Here is a 15283-nt window from a genome sequence, read left to right as displayed (position 1 = left end):
CCTCAGTTCTATAGCTGTTTGCTAATGACAATGCATTAGTTGATGATTGTAAATGTATTTGTCCAGGGAAGGATGGTATCTACAGTAGATTGAAGGGAAATAAAGAGAAAGAACTGGCTTTAGTCTGAGTCTTGGTCCAACAATCCAGATTATATAAACTCAGAATCTGGTGGGACAAATATCAAAATGGCTTTTACCCATCATAAATGCCGCAAATAATTACTTTCCCAATATATCTGTATACATCATAATATATATATATGTATATGTATACTGTATATACATATTTAAGTGTTGACATATATGAATGTAAAAGCAATGTGTCTATAATGTGTAGGTATCGTCATTATGTCTTAAGATTTCATGTTATATTTGTATTAGGGTCTCTCTGCCATTATTACTGTTTTTAACAACAAAACTTCATGTACATTAATACTCAGATATGATGTGCATGTCAAGTTGTTGTATGATTCTGATATTTAAATCTCTTTATTTTAACCAGGACGCCTGTTTTGTTTAGAGATGCACCAATCTACTGTACTGGCTAGGTTATCTTTGACTTTTCTGTATATGGTACATTTTTGGGATTTTTTTTTTCTTGCTCTGTTCATTAAATGCATCAAAATGGATTGTTCCTAATATCTTTGGGCTGTAAATGCATCGACGAACGGCATGCCAGGGTTCCTATGCTGTCTGGGAAAATATGGGATCTTTTTTTTTTACTTTAAGTATGGAAAAAGGAAAACTATATATAATAATCTTATAAGATAGTAACCTATTCCAGGATCCATAAGAAAAAAACATAATTTTTTTTACATTTAGATGATTTGTTATCATTTATTTGGCAAAACTAGATAGAATTTTTAGTCCAAGTCATTAAAATGTTTTTGTTTTTTTTTAAATTTAATGAGATAATCCACTTATAAATATGTGCTCATTCAGAAGTTTAAATACTGCTATTTTTCCTCTCTTTTGGCTTAGAAACTCTCAAATCCAGATTTTAAAGATTTCTTGCTTTTATGTATTGGATCTTTGAAAATGACAGTATTAATGATTTAAAATCAATAAATACAAATAATATTTGTATTGTTTTATATGCAATAATTTTTTCAATATTTATGTATTTTTATTATATATGGGTTCCACTGGGATAAATATCTGGATCACAGAGCTGCCTGAACTAATAGAACAGGGCACTTCTGCTTCTGCAGGGTTTTAACTTGAAGGTGGTGCAGCAGAAGCAGAGGGGTGGCGGCTGTCTGAGCTGCTCCAGGGTTTTCCTTAAGGAGTTGCAATATTAAGGCTACTTGCGGACATTTTTACCTTAATCAGGGCCGAGAATGAAGGTAATGACTTTACAGCTCAAAACCATAGACTTGACCACTCTGAAATTAGTTTTCTACATTGGACGATTGAGTGTTTTTTTATTTGAAAAAAAAAAAAAACAGATTTAGGGTTTTAAACGCAGCCCACTGCCTGAGTGTAACTTTGGAAGCTGAGTCTTTTTTTTTTCATAAGCATGGCTTAAGATTCCCAAATACTAAATTTTTATTTATGTTTAATCCACATCATTCAGTCTTCAGCTTAACTTTTTGCTGCCCCTCGTCTGCAAAAAATCCTTAATCCCATGGCAAATTAGTGAACAGCTGCGTGTTAAATTTACACTTAAACATTATTTAAATGAGCTGGCTTAAACAAAAAAACAAAAAAACAAAAAAAAAAAATTAAGAAAAAAATAAAAACAGCCAGAGAATCTGAGCAGAATGGGGCTAAGTAGGTCCTAGGTAGAGCCCATATAAAAGTAAAAATGCAAAAATGTTGGTTAAAATACTTTTTTTTTCACCATCTGTAATTTTTATATTATTGTTGAACACAGAGAAACCAAACTTCAACACAGTTTGAACAAAAAAAAAAAGGGGTGTGAATTTTGAACTGTCTAGTTCATAAGAACCCTGGCATGCACTTAAATCCTGAGTGGGATTAGGATTAGGGATATATCCTGCAATGCATAGATCAATATCTTTATCAAGCTGAAAAAAAGCATGATTGGTGCATCTCTAATTATTTGTCTCAATTTGAGACTCCCTGCGGTTCCTTCATGAGCTATAGCCACATGCATTACACTTATCAATGCCATTGTATTCAATGATTTACAAACAGTAGGCACTCATTTAATGTTATTTTTGCAAATTTGAATGGACATCTGTGGAGAAACATGTTTTTCTACAGACTGATTCTCCATTTCACCATACAGATCTCTCACATGTTATGTTTATTGCAAGTTTTTCACAGAAACAACCGGTTCAGTCTGTACTCCACACAACCTCAGTTTATTAAAACTAATAGAGGAAATAACACAGAGCAGCTTTTTCAATGACACATCGACCTTAAATTTGACAGCATAGTCTTTAGCTGCATCATATTAATTATTTTAAATATGGGACGCTTTACATAAGATGACCTTTACTTCAGAAACAAACTGCATCTGTTCAGCCCTGCAGATATTCTCAAATCAATGTCGCCCCCTAGTGACATAAAAACAGATGGCGAGAACAAATAGCCTGTTTTCTTTTTGTATGACTTTAATTTCACTTTGCAAACTTTGGAGAAACTGGAGATGAAACCCAAACTCCATCAGCAGATAATCATAGTATTATTACTTATTCTAATGTTCTTTTGGAAAATAATATTTCTGTTATATACTTTAATGATGAAATAAATAAATAATTTCACTAATTTATTATGTATAACATTTGATCTCTCATATTTCTCTGTCTTTAAGCCTGTAGCCGTTAGATATTTTTTTAAGTATATCAGAACAGTTATACCATCATCTAATGAACACATGTCTTAATAAGGAATACTGAGAAACACTTTTAAATTAGCTGTATTTGGAGTAATATTCTAAAGTATTCATAACCCTGCTTCTTGAGATTTTATCATGTTTCATGTGACGGATGAAAATGAAATAGCACATAAATGTGAAGTTGAGGCCATCTGTTGGACATAATGGATTAATTTGAACTGTTTAGTTTAATTGCTGACCTATTAGGTTGAATTAATCAGTCTTTATGAAGCTGTTTGTTCACTAATGTTATTTAATAAACATAAGAGGCTCTAAGAAACACGTGGACCTTGTTTACAACCCTTTACTAACAAGGGGATTTCTGAAAGCATTCGTTGCACTTCAGATTACTTAGAGGTATAACAATAAATCGGGATAATGCAGGATATTTGTTCACTTTAACAATTGTGTGCTACTTCATGATAGTAAATAACTTAAAATCCACTCAAAATACAATGAAGCTTGATTCTGTAACGTGACAAAATGTGATTAAGTTTAGCTTGTTGGAAAACTTTTGCAATCTTCAACCCCCCCTTAATACCCATAGATACACAAATAGAATAATTTTAAAGGCCTCTAATGTCATAAAAAAGATTATTTAGATTTCACATTCACTAACGTCCAGAACTCCTGTGAACTCTGACTCATTATTGGCCACAAGGAAAAGCCAGAAAAGGTAATATTCTCAAAGGGAGTTAAACTCAAGTTCTGACTTTGCTGAATGAGAATAAAGAAGCAGTTTTAATGTCTCTCAGTCCAGGTTTACATACAAGTTGTTCTACTCGACACTGACCTCTCTCATTTTTGGTCATGTGAAAATGTTGGAGTTGATCCTTAGCGATCTTTAAAGTTTTTATTGTTGTTTTTTTTCACACAAATTCTTCCTTCTTGTTGTTAAACAGCCAGGGGTTTAATTTAATAGTAAAATGTCCTAATGCACGGCTTATTTCCTTTAACTCATAGAATTCACACTATATATTGAAAGAGGAGCCTATATTGCTCCAACTCTTACATCATAATCCAAAGTAGATCTATTTAATCTACTGCACAAAAAAAACCCCAAATAAATAAAACTCTTCCAAATGAATAATATAGTTTCTATTTTAGCTCAGCTAAATATCTTTGCAAATCTAATTCAAATCAACTGCTGCAAAGATCTGCATGTCACCAACCATCAGTTAAGGATTTTATTCACACATTGTAGACATCTTTTGAACCATGAGGACATTTTCTGTCGCTACTGAAATGAAAAAGCTTCTCTGTGACTAGGCATGGGCTGGCATCAGATCCCTATGGTGTAATACTTATAATTTTTCAATTATTTTATTTTGGTTTGGCCAAATCTTCTATGGCGTATCAAGAGCCTGAACCTGCTTTCACTTAAATGGCTAAGTTTGTGCACACAGAGGTGGAATTTGAAATACAAAATACAAATAAACGACATAAGAAGGCAACCATTGTTTCATGCTGGAAACATCCAATCATCTTCTACTGCCTTTCCATCAAGGTTATGAAGGACTTGATGGACAAGCCATAGACCAGCTGTCTAAGGGTAAAATGTGGGTTGGAGCCGTGGTTGCTGCTGGTCCCTTACAGGGCAACACAGAGGTTGACAACCATTCACATTCCAACTTAGAGGCAACATATTGTGATGTCATGTCAGAGAGAACGGTTGCTTGCGCAGGGAGTTCAGGTAAACTCAGAAAATCGAAATCTAGATAAGTAATTTTTTCTAAAATAAATCCATTTGTTGAGGAGGTAAAAGAGACATCTTGCCAATGAAACAAGACAATTTACACTTAAAATAAGAATTGCATTGTCTAATTTAAAGTGCTTATTATCTAATTATCTTATTTCAAGAGTGAAAAATACTCATTCCATTGGCAAAATATCTCATTTATGTACTCAAATTAAGGGTAAATACACTTAATCTAAGACATTTTTACTTATTTCTAGATTGTTTTTCCAGTGCTCACTGCAAGGCAACAATGCTACAAACTGTGCAGTTTGTAGCATTGTTGTGCAGTTCATCTGGCAACAGATATATTTTTTCAAACAGCTGTTTAAAGTACTTGAAGACCTAAACAAACTATAGGATGGGAGCCGATCAAACTGACATCAGCTTGTTGAACAATTTTTCTACCAGCAGACAGAATCCATCTGATCTTGCTAAAACGATCTGATTTACATTCTTGTCTTAAAAAGTTATAAGTGGAGCTCCAAGCCACACTGGAAAAAATCTAAATCTAGATCAGTTATTTTTTCTTAAAATAAGTGCATTTGTTCTTGGATTAAGGAGGTAAAAGAGACATTTTGCCAATTGAACAAGACAATTTACACTTAAAATAAGAAAACACAATTGCATTCTCTTATTTTAAGTGCATATTATCTAAATATCTTATTTTAAGAGTAAAAATACTCATTCCATTGGCGAACTCTCATTTACCTTCTCAAATTAAGGGTAAATACACTTAATTTAAGACATTTTTTATTATTTCCAGATCGTTTTTCCAGTGCATTGCAAAAGTTATCTAGAAATAAGTAAAAATGTCTTAAATCAAGTGTATTTAACCTTAATTTTAGTAGGTAAATGGGATGATTTGACAATGGATTGAGTATTTTTACTCCTAAAATAAGGTAATTAGATAATATGCACTTGAAATAAGACAATGCAATTGCTTTTTTCTTATTTTAAATATAAATTGTCTTGTTCCATTTGCAAAGTGTCTCAGTTACCTCCCCATTTCAAGAACAAATGCACTTAATTTAAGAAAAAATTACTCATTTAGATTTCCATTTTTTGCAATGCATATTTGCCATTTTCTTTTACCTGAAGGAGTTCCGAACTCAAAGACAACTTTAGCAGCTTTCGTTTTAAATGAAAATGTGCAGGTGAAATCTGCACTTTTTGGACACATACCTGACTGACAGCGTGCAATAGTAACTGGGAGAGGCACACAGGAAAAAATTGAAATCTAGATAAGTCATTATTTTCTTAAAATAAGTGCATTTGTTCTTGAATTGAGGAGATAACAGACATTTTGACAATAGAACAAGACAATTTACATTTAAAATAGGAAAAAACATTATTTTAAGTGCATATTATCTAAATATCTAATTTTAAGAGTAAAAATAGTCATTCCATTGGCAAATCATCTCCTTTACGTCCTGAAATTAAGAGGAAATACACTTAATTTCAGACATTTATGCTCATTATTAGATAATTTTTTCCAGTGCAGACTGAACCCACCCAACTGTTTTTTTTTTTTTCCTCCCCCTTTATCGTACAGCTATTTCCCAATCTTGTTTTGCAAGATGTAATTAATATTTACTGTAGGGGAACCTTTTTTTTATGGAGATTCCCTTATGTACACAGCTGATTGTGTGTTTGCAGCAGCAGCAGGCCAGGGGTAGTTGAATCCTAAGGACTTGTTATAACGAAAATCCAAACCAAAAAAAAAAGAAAGAAACTTGAAGCCAGCCCATGCCTAGATGTGAAAAAATTTAATATTCATATTCACACTCGATCACATCACATTTTATGCATTAACCAACAAAAATATCAACAAAAAACAAACAAAACACTGCCACTTGCCCAACATATTTGTTTCTTGTTTTATTGCCATTTCTGTATTTTATTATTTTTTTTGTTTTAACAAATTTTCTTCATGACTTTCTGCATCGTGACCACTTTTTTTAACTGATGCCAGCACTCATTTGTGAAACACACTATGTATTACAAAGAATGTGAAATGACATTGCTATATATGCTTAACGTAACGTATGTAACTTAAAGCAATTGTATATTGCAGTATTTTATTCACATACCAGGCCTGTTACAGTGTAAAGATTGGACAGTGTTTGAATGTAATAGGTTAAAAATGCTGTTGAAAAGTTTGTAAATTTATTGACGTTACATTGAAAGTATATTTTCTTTGGTGGTTTGAAACTATTTGTGCTTCTTTTTTTCTTCTTTTTTTTTGCTACAAACAGTTCTTGTGATTTACTTCTCTGACCATTCTGTTAAATACCCCTCGTCATTATCGGTGTTGCTTTTGGATGAGTCACTTACAAGACTAATGGCAGTCAGAACTGGGCCAGACTGTAATTGTAACTTATTTGCGTTGCAGAAGAGGCTTGTTAAATTAATCAAAAACAGCCAGGTAGTTTTGTTTATTATCACAGAAAGGTACGCAAATCGACTTTTAAGTAATTTCCTGCAATTTTCTCTCAATTTTTGCAGTCCTATGCGGCCATCTGTTGGGCTGAAAAAAGCTTAGATGATATTCAGTGGATATCTCAGCGTGGAAACTCGTCTGGTTTAACTCTTCTAAATTGACCACGATGTGGTAATCTCTACCCTCTGTTGCTCCTGAGGACTTTCAAACATGTGCCGGAAATCGCTTACAAATACTGCTTGGCCCGGTGACGCTCCATCTGTCGTCATTTTCTCGCCTTCATTCTGATAAGTGGCTTAAAGCAGACGTTTAACACGAATGAGCCCACTGCCTGACTCCTCCTGAGTCCATTACACGGCCCATGTCTTGTCTCGTTATATACGTTTCTGTTTGTGTAATGGTTCTGCAAAGGTCTTTGTTGTGATGTTGGGTTTTCTATAAATGGGTCTTTGTCATTGCTGAATTTCTAACCAGAAGCATCATCACCCAAAGCCTTACAGTAATGACCGATTGGGATGATTTTTTTTTGTTTTAGTTTTGTGTATTTCACTCCAAGCAGCTGGAAGGGGCCGAAGCCCTGAAGAGCTAAATGTTGTTGAAGTGCACTTGATTTTAATTTGCAGTGTTATTTTTGTTACCTTGGAGCAGTCCATTCTTTCTTATGTTTAAAAATGAATAAATAATTAAATGAGGTATTACCATCTTGGAGTTCGATTTGTTTTTTTCCCTATTAACTTTTCACCAGAAACGTCTTGGTGCTGTTATAGGCTCTTAAACAGTTACCAAGGATAAATATATCAAATAACTTAGTTTCTGTTTAATGATTTTTAAGCCTTTTGGGTTTTGTGTGTGAGAAAATATTACCTTTAGCACTACAGTACTCATTTGTTGTGAATTATAAAATGTTTTCTACCGACACTCTTTCACTGACACATCTTCTTTAGGAAGGCTTAACAAAATCAAAGAAACCCTCACAGCCAAACAAACATATTTTCTTGACTAAGATATTAACCCTATAATGTCAAATGTATCGTACTTGATACATACGGTTTCTGAAATGTTTTGCATCTGACACCTTTTGCATAATTTAATGGTAAAAACTTTGCTCACAATCCTATTGTACACAATCAGATATACCTGATAACAGCCAGTAGAAGACTACACAAAAAATAATCTTGACTTATCATAGTAATAAATTATTAATATCAAAAATGTATTTCTCAACACCTTCAACCGTTTTGGTGGCCTTAGGATTGCATCTCTGCTTTTTGCAGATGATGTTGGCTTCATCAGGTCATGATCTGCAGCTCTCGCTGGATCGGTTCGCAGCCGAGTGTGAAGCTGCCGGGATGGGGATCAGTGACTCCAAATCCGAGGCCATGGTCTTGAGCCGGAAAAGGGTAGAGTGCCTTCTCCGGGTCAGGGGGGGTGTCCTGTCCCAAGTGGAGGAGTTTAAGTATCTCGGGATCTTGTTCACGAATGAGGGAAGAAGGGAGCGGGAGATCGACAGGCGGATTGGTGCAGCATCTGCCGTGAAGCGGGCGCTGTACCGTTCCGTCGTGGTGAAGAGTAGAGGTGGGCGATACCGGGATTTTTTAATCGATCCGATACCAAGTAAATACTGGGTCAGTATCGCCGATATCGATACCGATACTTTTTACATTTAAGCTGCACTTGCCTGTTGCTTTTTTTCTATAAAGTTCTCAATCGTGGAATAAATAAGAGATTATCTAATGTTAGCTTATTTTAGCTAACAATTTTTAATGGGATAAATGTACTTGGTTTTTTCAAGGTCTTAACTACACTTTCTGAGTAATATATGATGTATAATGAAGTGCTGCAGACGATGACCACTGTTATCTACCTGGATATTCTCTGGAGGACTGAAACGCTTGGGTCAAAGATGTCTGTCTGAGGCTGGAGGCGGGTCTTTGGTCTCTCTCTCCATCCAAGTCTGAGTGAGCACTCACCCAGCAACCGGCAGCGCGGTTGTCTGTGTGACGTAGTGCTGAGTGGGCAGGCCAAGCTAAGCCTGCACGCTGATTGGCTGGCGCCGCTGAGCCATGTGACTGTAGGAGAGGGGAGGGGGAGCAAAGTGCTGTTACACATATGGGGAAACTGGTGACTCCGCAGCAGTCAGCGCGCGCGAGAGAGGATAAAAAGTATCGATCTTGTTAAACGAATATTGTTCAATATAAATACCAGCGTTGGTATCGATAGTATCGATCCTGGGATCGATCCGCCCACCTCTAGTGAAGAGAGAGCTGAGTCAAAAAGCGAAGCTCTCGATTTACCGGTCGATCTACGTTCCTAGTCTGGGCCTCCCTTCTTAAGCTGCTGCCCCCGCAACCCTACCCCAGATAAGCGGAGGAAGATGGATGGATGGATGGAAAATGTATTTCTGTTTTTTCTTTTTACATATTTTGTTAAAAGAGCGAATAAGGAATTCAAACCAAAAAAAAGTTATTTTCTGTTTTGTTTTATTCCTGGATGGCTTTAAAGGGTTAACTATAAACCGTTACTGTGCAGATTAGTGTCTGCTGGCTGACTGGAAGAAGTGGACATATTTACTGGGCAAGCGGTGGGCAAGGTAGGAGCTTCCTGGAGAGGACAGGTAACTTTAGCTCTATGTTGACCTGTCATGGCCGCTTGTTTTGTTTTCAGAATAGGGAAATATTCTGGCTGTTTTTGCTAATACTCAGATATGCAGCAAACACAGTACACTTTGTGCATGATGAGAAATATCAGCTGTGCTGCTGCCATCAACACCTTTGCTTATAGATTTTCTAGATCAGCCTGTTTTTCAGTGTAGTCCTGTTTCTCTGCGACTGGCTGGATGTGCTCTCCTCATCCTCTGTCATGGGAGTTGGCTCGGAGCTCACCCGCCTCGCTGTGTTTCCTGGACGGGGCCCCGTCTAGTGGCTTTTTGTATCTGCTTCTGTCTCCGTGAACTCCAATCGGCCACAGCAGAGGGCCGCTCACACTGAGCCTGGTTCTGCTGGAAGTTTCTTCCTGTTAAAAGGGAGTTTTTCCTCTCCACTGTCGCTACAAGCATGCTAAGCGTGAGGGATCGCATTCGAGTCAAGGAGTTGATGTAATCAACTGGTTTTCCTTACATAGCAAACTATGAATCAATTTGACTATATGATCAGGTGAACTGTAAAGTTCCTTAAGATGACATGTGCTGTGAATTGGCGCTATAGAAATAAACTGAATTGAATTGAATGTTGATATGGATTGAATATCGGACTTTCTAAAAATATTTCAACCAGCATAAGGGACTCACAAGAAGGCAATTAGAAAGTTTATTGACATGAATAAATGTTTTTGGCCGTCAGACCCTGGCAGAATAGAGTAGAGCTGATGATGATAGTATGGGTAGATTTATGATGATGGAGTTTTCTTCCCCTCGGGGCTTGGACACTGCTGGTGAACTGAAAGAAGGAGGAGGAAGGGGGCTTCATTGAGTAGGAGGTAGACTAGGCCGGTGCAGCTGGTTGGAGGCAGGAGTTTGAACCTAACAAAGCTGCTAATGAAAGAGACTTGGATGCTGTTGGCTGTTGAGAAGGTTTGGAGAGCTGGAGAGATTGGTAGAGGGAGATCTGGATGATGTTACAGTCTGGACGAGCAGGTAAGACTTGCCAGAGTCTTGCAGTCTGTAAATATCCCTTAGGCTTCATATGATGGATTTATAGAACCTGTAAACAGCTGCACCTGCTGTGAGAGAGTCTGTTGTAATGTTTCCCAATAACCTAAGTGGACTGGTTTGTTTTTTTATTTTACTTTTTTGTTGTTATTTCTATAGTTACAGTCCAGGAAATTCTCTAACATTGGCATTGTAGACTAGAGAGAATGTTTTCAGATCAAACCTGCTGCAAGCATCACTGTCATGATTATAGGATTGATATATATTTACTCACTAGCAAGGTTTCTTGTTTTGAGATGCAAAGTTATGGAGATCATTTTAGTGTTTGGTGTTTTTTTTTGTTAATTGCAAAAAAAATCTAACTGCTGCAAGCCACCTCAAGGTCATATAATTAAACTGCTATATATTTACATTAAATAATCAAATGAGGTCTCACCTCAACGCATAATTACACTGAAAAAACAATCTAGAAATAAGTAAACATTTCTTAAATTAAGTGTTTTTAACCTTGATTTCAGTAGGTAAATGAGGTAGTTTTCCAATGGAATTAGTATTTTTACTAAGATAATTAGATATTATGCACTTGAAATAAGACAAACCAATTTTGTTTTCTTATTATAAGTCTAAATTATCTTGTTCCATTGGCCAAATGTCTCTTTTACCCCTTCAATCCAAGAACAAATGCACTTATTTTAAGAAAAAATGACTTATCTAGATGTCGATTTTTTCTAATGTAAGCTTAGTGTGACTAAATAAGCTTAAATATCCATATAAAATCAATGCAAAATCAGCTTGAGGTCTCTTTTTCTCAATATAACAAAATATTTGAATAAACAAAATCCAAGGCTTGTGTTTTGCATCTCAGTAGGAAGGCAAGGCAAGGCAAATGTATATGCATAGCACAATTCAGTACAAATACAATGTAAAGTGCTTTACATGATTAAAATATAGGAAAATAAAACAGAATCAAAGCAAGTAGGAAAAAAAAATGCAGAAACAAAAAAGATTATTAAAAACAGTTGGACTAAAGAAAATAAAACAGTTGAACTAATGATGTTTTAATTGAACTGTTTAACTAGAACAGTCGAAGGCAATCCTAAACAAATGTGTTTTTAGTCTTGATTTAAAGGAACTCAGGCTTTCCGCACTTTTACAGTTTTCTAGAAGTTTGTTCCAGATAAGTGGAGCATAGGAACTAAATGCTGCTTCTCCATGTTTAAAAATGTAGAAAAACTCATTACAGTAAAAGTTTATTATTATGTTTTAGATCAAATGTTTTGAGACAATATCTAAAAATAATAGAACAATGAAACTGAAAAAAGTGAACGATGACCTTCAGCTCTCCTCTGCTGGAGTTTTTTTTTTTTTTTTTAATCGCATCTTTAATGAGATGATAAAATATCACAACTTAAAACCTTTATGTTTTGTAGCAATATAAGCAACAGATATTAGGAAAAAAGAGTTTTAATATTCTCACAATGATCTAACTTTAAGAAAATGTGCTTGTTTTATATCTTTAATGGTTTACTGTGGCTATAGTGATAAAGTGAATTTTGTGTACCCAATAAACTATTAAGCATTAAACCTGTAACCTGAGTATAGATAACTGCCTGAACATGATTCTAAACTTAGAGAAATATTGTCTGAATAAACCAGTAGATCCAAATAAATCCAAACAGGTAGTTCGCATATCATGTCAGGAAGTGAACTAAAAATAATTGAAAATAAAAAACCAAACAAAATACCCTTTAAACCACCTTTCCTCATGTAATCTATAATTCCCTAATGTCATCTATAATTTAAAAAGGCTTTAAAATATTACAAAGACTGTATTAAGCTTTATTATAGTCTAAAGAATTTGTCCATATTCGAGTTTCAAAATAAAAGAAGACACATTTTACAAAGCTTAGAAAAATGATTACATCATGAGCCTCACCAAGGGCCTCACCAAAAAGATTTTTAGGGGTATTTATGAAAAGAGTAACTGGTCACAATTTTTTTTTTTTAATAATTAAACTGATTTAAACATGTTCTGACCACTGATTTTGAATAGGTTTGATTTATTTTAAAAGAAGTCTTCCTTTTTTGGGACACATTTTAATAGAGATAAAACCTTACATCTATGTGTTTCATAGCAATATTCCTTAATTTAAATCTAAGCTTCCAATTCCTAGAGCCAACAATAAAAGGGCACATAGTGACATATTAAGGTGAATAAGCTGAACTTCCTCTCTGATTTTTACTGTGAGCTCTACCATATTTAAAAATAAATGCAGGAATAAATAAATGCTCAATAAATAAATAAGCATACAATGAATGTATGTAGGGTTCTGATGATAATAAAAGACCAAAAAGTGTTACAGGGTGAATGTATTATTGCATAAACTGTAAAAACAGAACATTTCCCTTGACGGTTGTCAAGGTGCGAATCTCACAAATGGTCAGAAATTGAACAGGAGGATCCTGAAATTTTCTGAAATCATCAAGCCCTGGAAGTTCACATCTTTGACCACTAGACGGGGCCAAATCCCTCTAATAAACAACTGTGGGAAAACTTAAGGTAATGATGGGAAACTAGTGGACCAAGGAGAGGAGGTCTTAAAGGAAATGACATAAAGAGGAGGAATGAGATTACACAGAAAGGTTGATGAAACCCTTAAAGTTTAGCTCTTCAAGTGTTGATGCAAATGCTATTTTATGTTTCACAATACTTGACCTGCACACCTGGTATGGACCCCTAACGTAGCATGACATCCATCAGGGTTGCGGAAAATGCTCAGACCAGTTTGGGTTACTTTCCCCCCTCCTCCTCTACCTCTCCCCATCTCTCCTTTGCACAGCAATTACTGCAAACCAGCTGTGTGGTACCTCAGGGGGGGCTCCAAGGGAAACAGCAAGCCTCCTTCCTCGCACAATTACTACAGTACTTCGGAGAAGTAATTTGTCGCATTGCTACTTACACAAATGTCAGAGCAGCATTTTCATGAAGAATTTCGTTTCACACTCTTTAAGTCTAAAGTTGCTGAAGCACCTTTTTACTGTGATTACAGCTCTTAGATTTTCTCTAAGATCTTCTAGATGCATCTTTTTTTCCCCAATTCTCCTTAACTAAATAGCTCAAGCTCAGGGGTGGATTCAAGAAATTTGGGTCCCTAGGCAAAAACAGGCATGGGGCCCTCTAAACTGAGGAGACAACCCATTAAAACATCATACAGATACAGACATTTTAATAGAATAGATATACATTATTTGTTCTAGGTTTTGTCCCTCTCTTCTTGTCCCCTTTCTTGTTGTTTTCCTCTCTATGTTTTGTATTCAGCTGACTTTTCATGCTGTCTCAAGAGAAATTAAAGTTTTTTTTCCCAAGCACTAAGCTCACTTAGCTGATTGCTCCTTCCTGTGTTTCCAAAAAGGCGACGGCAAAAGTAAATACAACAGCCCTTCTTTTCACTGTAGACAAGCCATGATCTGCTTATCTGTTCTCCATTTTTCATTTGGATGAAATAATAGCTGCATGAATCATGACAGCAGACAAGATAGAGGAGAGCAGGAGCCGGGTTACGAATCTACTTGCTCTGGAGAGCAGAGTTTTGTGCTTTATATGTTGTCGCAAAAAGTCTCCAATAGAAAAAAATTGCTAGATTTGGTGCTAGAATCATTTTTGAAATAAAAGTACTAAAGGGATCTGAAATCACTGTAAATCATTGAGGGGCTGAGAAACACCTATTATAAGCATTCTGATGGCCTTTTAGCGAAAAAGGATTTTCATCAAAAACATAATGTGCATGAATAAGCAGAGATGGCAAAAGTACTCACTTTCCGTACTTGAGTAAAAGTACAGATACTTGTGTTAAAAAATACTCTGGTAAAAGTGGAAGTACTGATTAAACTTCTTTACTCAAGTAAAAGTAACAAAGTACACGCTTGTAAATTTACTTAAAGTATAAAAGTAAAAGTAGAAACCACTTTTTTCATGCCATTGCCTACATTTTAAATGGATGTCTGCCAATAGGACTAGATCTCCGTTGTGTTCATTTTCAATCATCTCGTCGTCCATACTACTATGCTAACGCCACCGCCACCAAGCTGCAATGATTTGCCGCGAATGAATACCGCCGAATCTGTCGATTCATCCTGTAGTGGTGCGTCAAATGCAAGGTAGATTCCCATCCAATTAGATTGAATTTGGTATTGATTACGTGAAAAATAATAACGGTAACTCCATTGAAATGATTCAAAACTAAAGTAACGAGCCAATTTTTTTAAATGTAAGGAGTAGAAAGTACAGATATTTGTGTAAAAATGTAAGGAGTAGAACTAAAAAGTCGCCATAAAAATTAGTAGTAAAGTAAAGTAAAAATATCAGAAAAATCTACTTGAGTACAGTAACAAAGTATTTGTACTTTGTTACTTTACTCAAGTACATCTCTGTGAATAAGGAATAGTTGTATAAAACATACATGTAAACATAGTTTTTTGGGAACTGCCTAGTATTGCCTAATGGTAAATCCCCCCCCCGGCTCCAGCCCAGTGGAATTAGACAGGCAGCATCATCATCTTGAAACAGATTCTAGGTTGGACTTAGCTTTTGATGCTGTCTCGATTATGACAATA

Source organism: Cyprinodon tularosa, unplaced genomic scaffold (assembly GCF_016077235.1).
Source record: "Cyprinodon tularosa strain WSP-4 unplaced genomic scaffold, ASM1607723v1 ctg38, whole genome shotgun sequence".
In the NCBI taxonomy this organism is placed as follows: Eukaryota; Metazoa; Chordata; class Actinopteri; order Cyprinodontiformes; family Cyprinodontidae; genus Cyprinodon; species Cyprinodon tularosa.
This window is presented reverse-complemented; position numbering follows the sequence as displayed.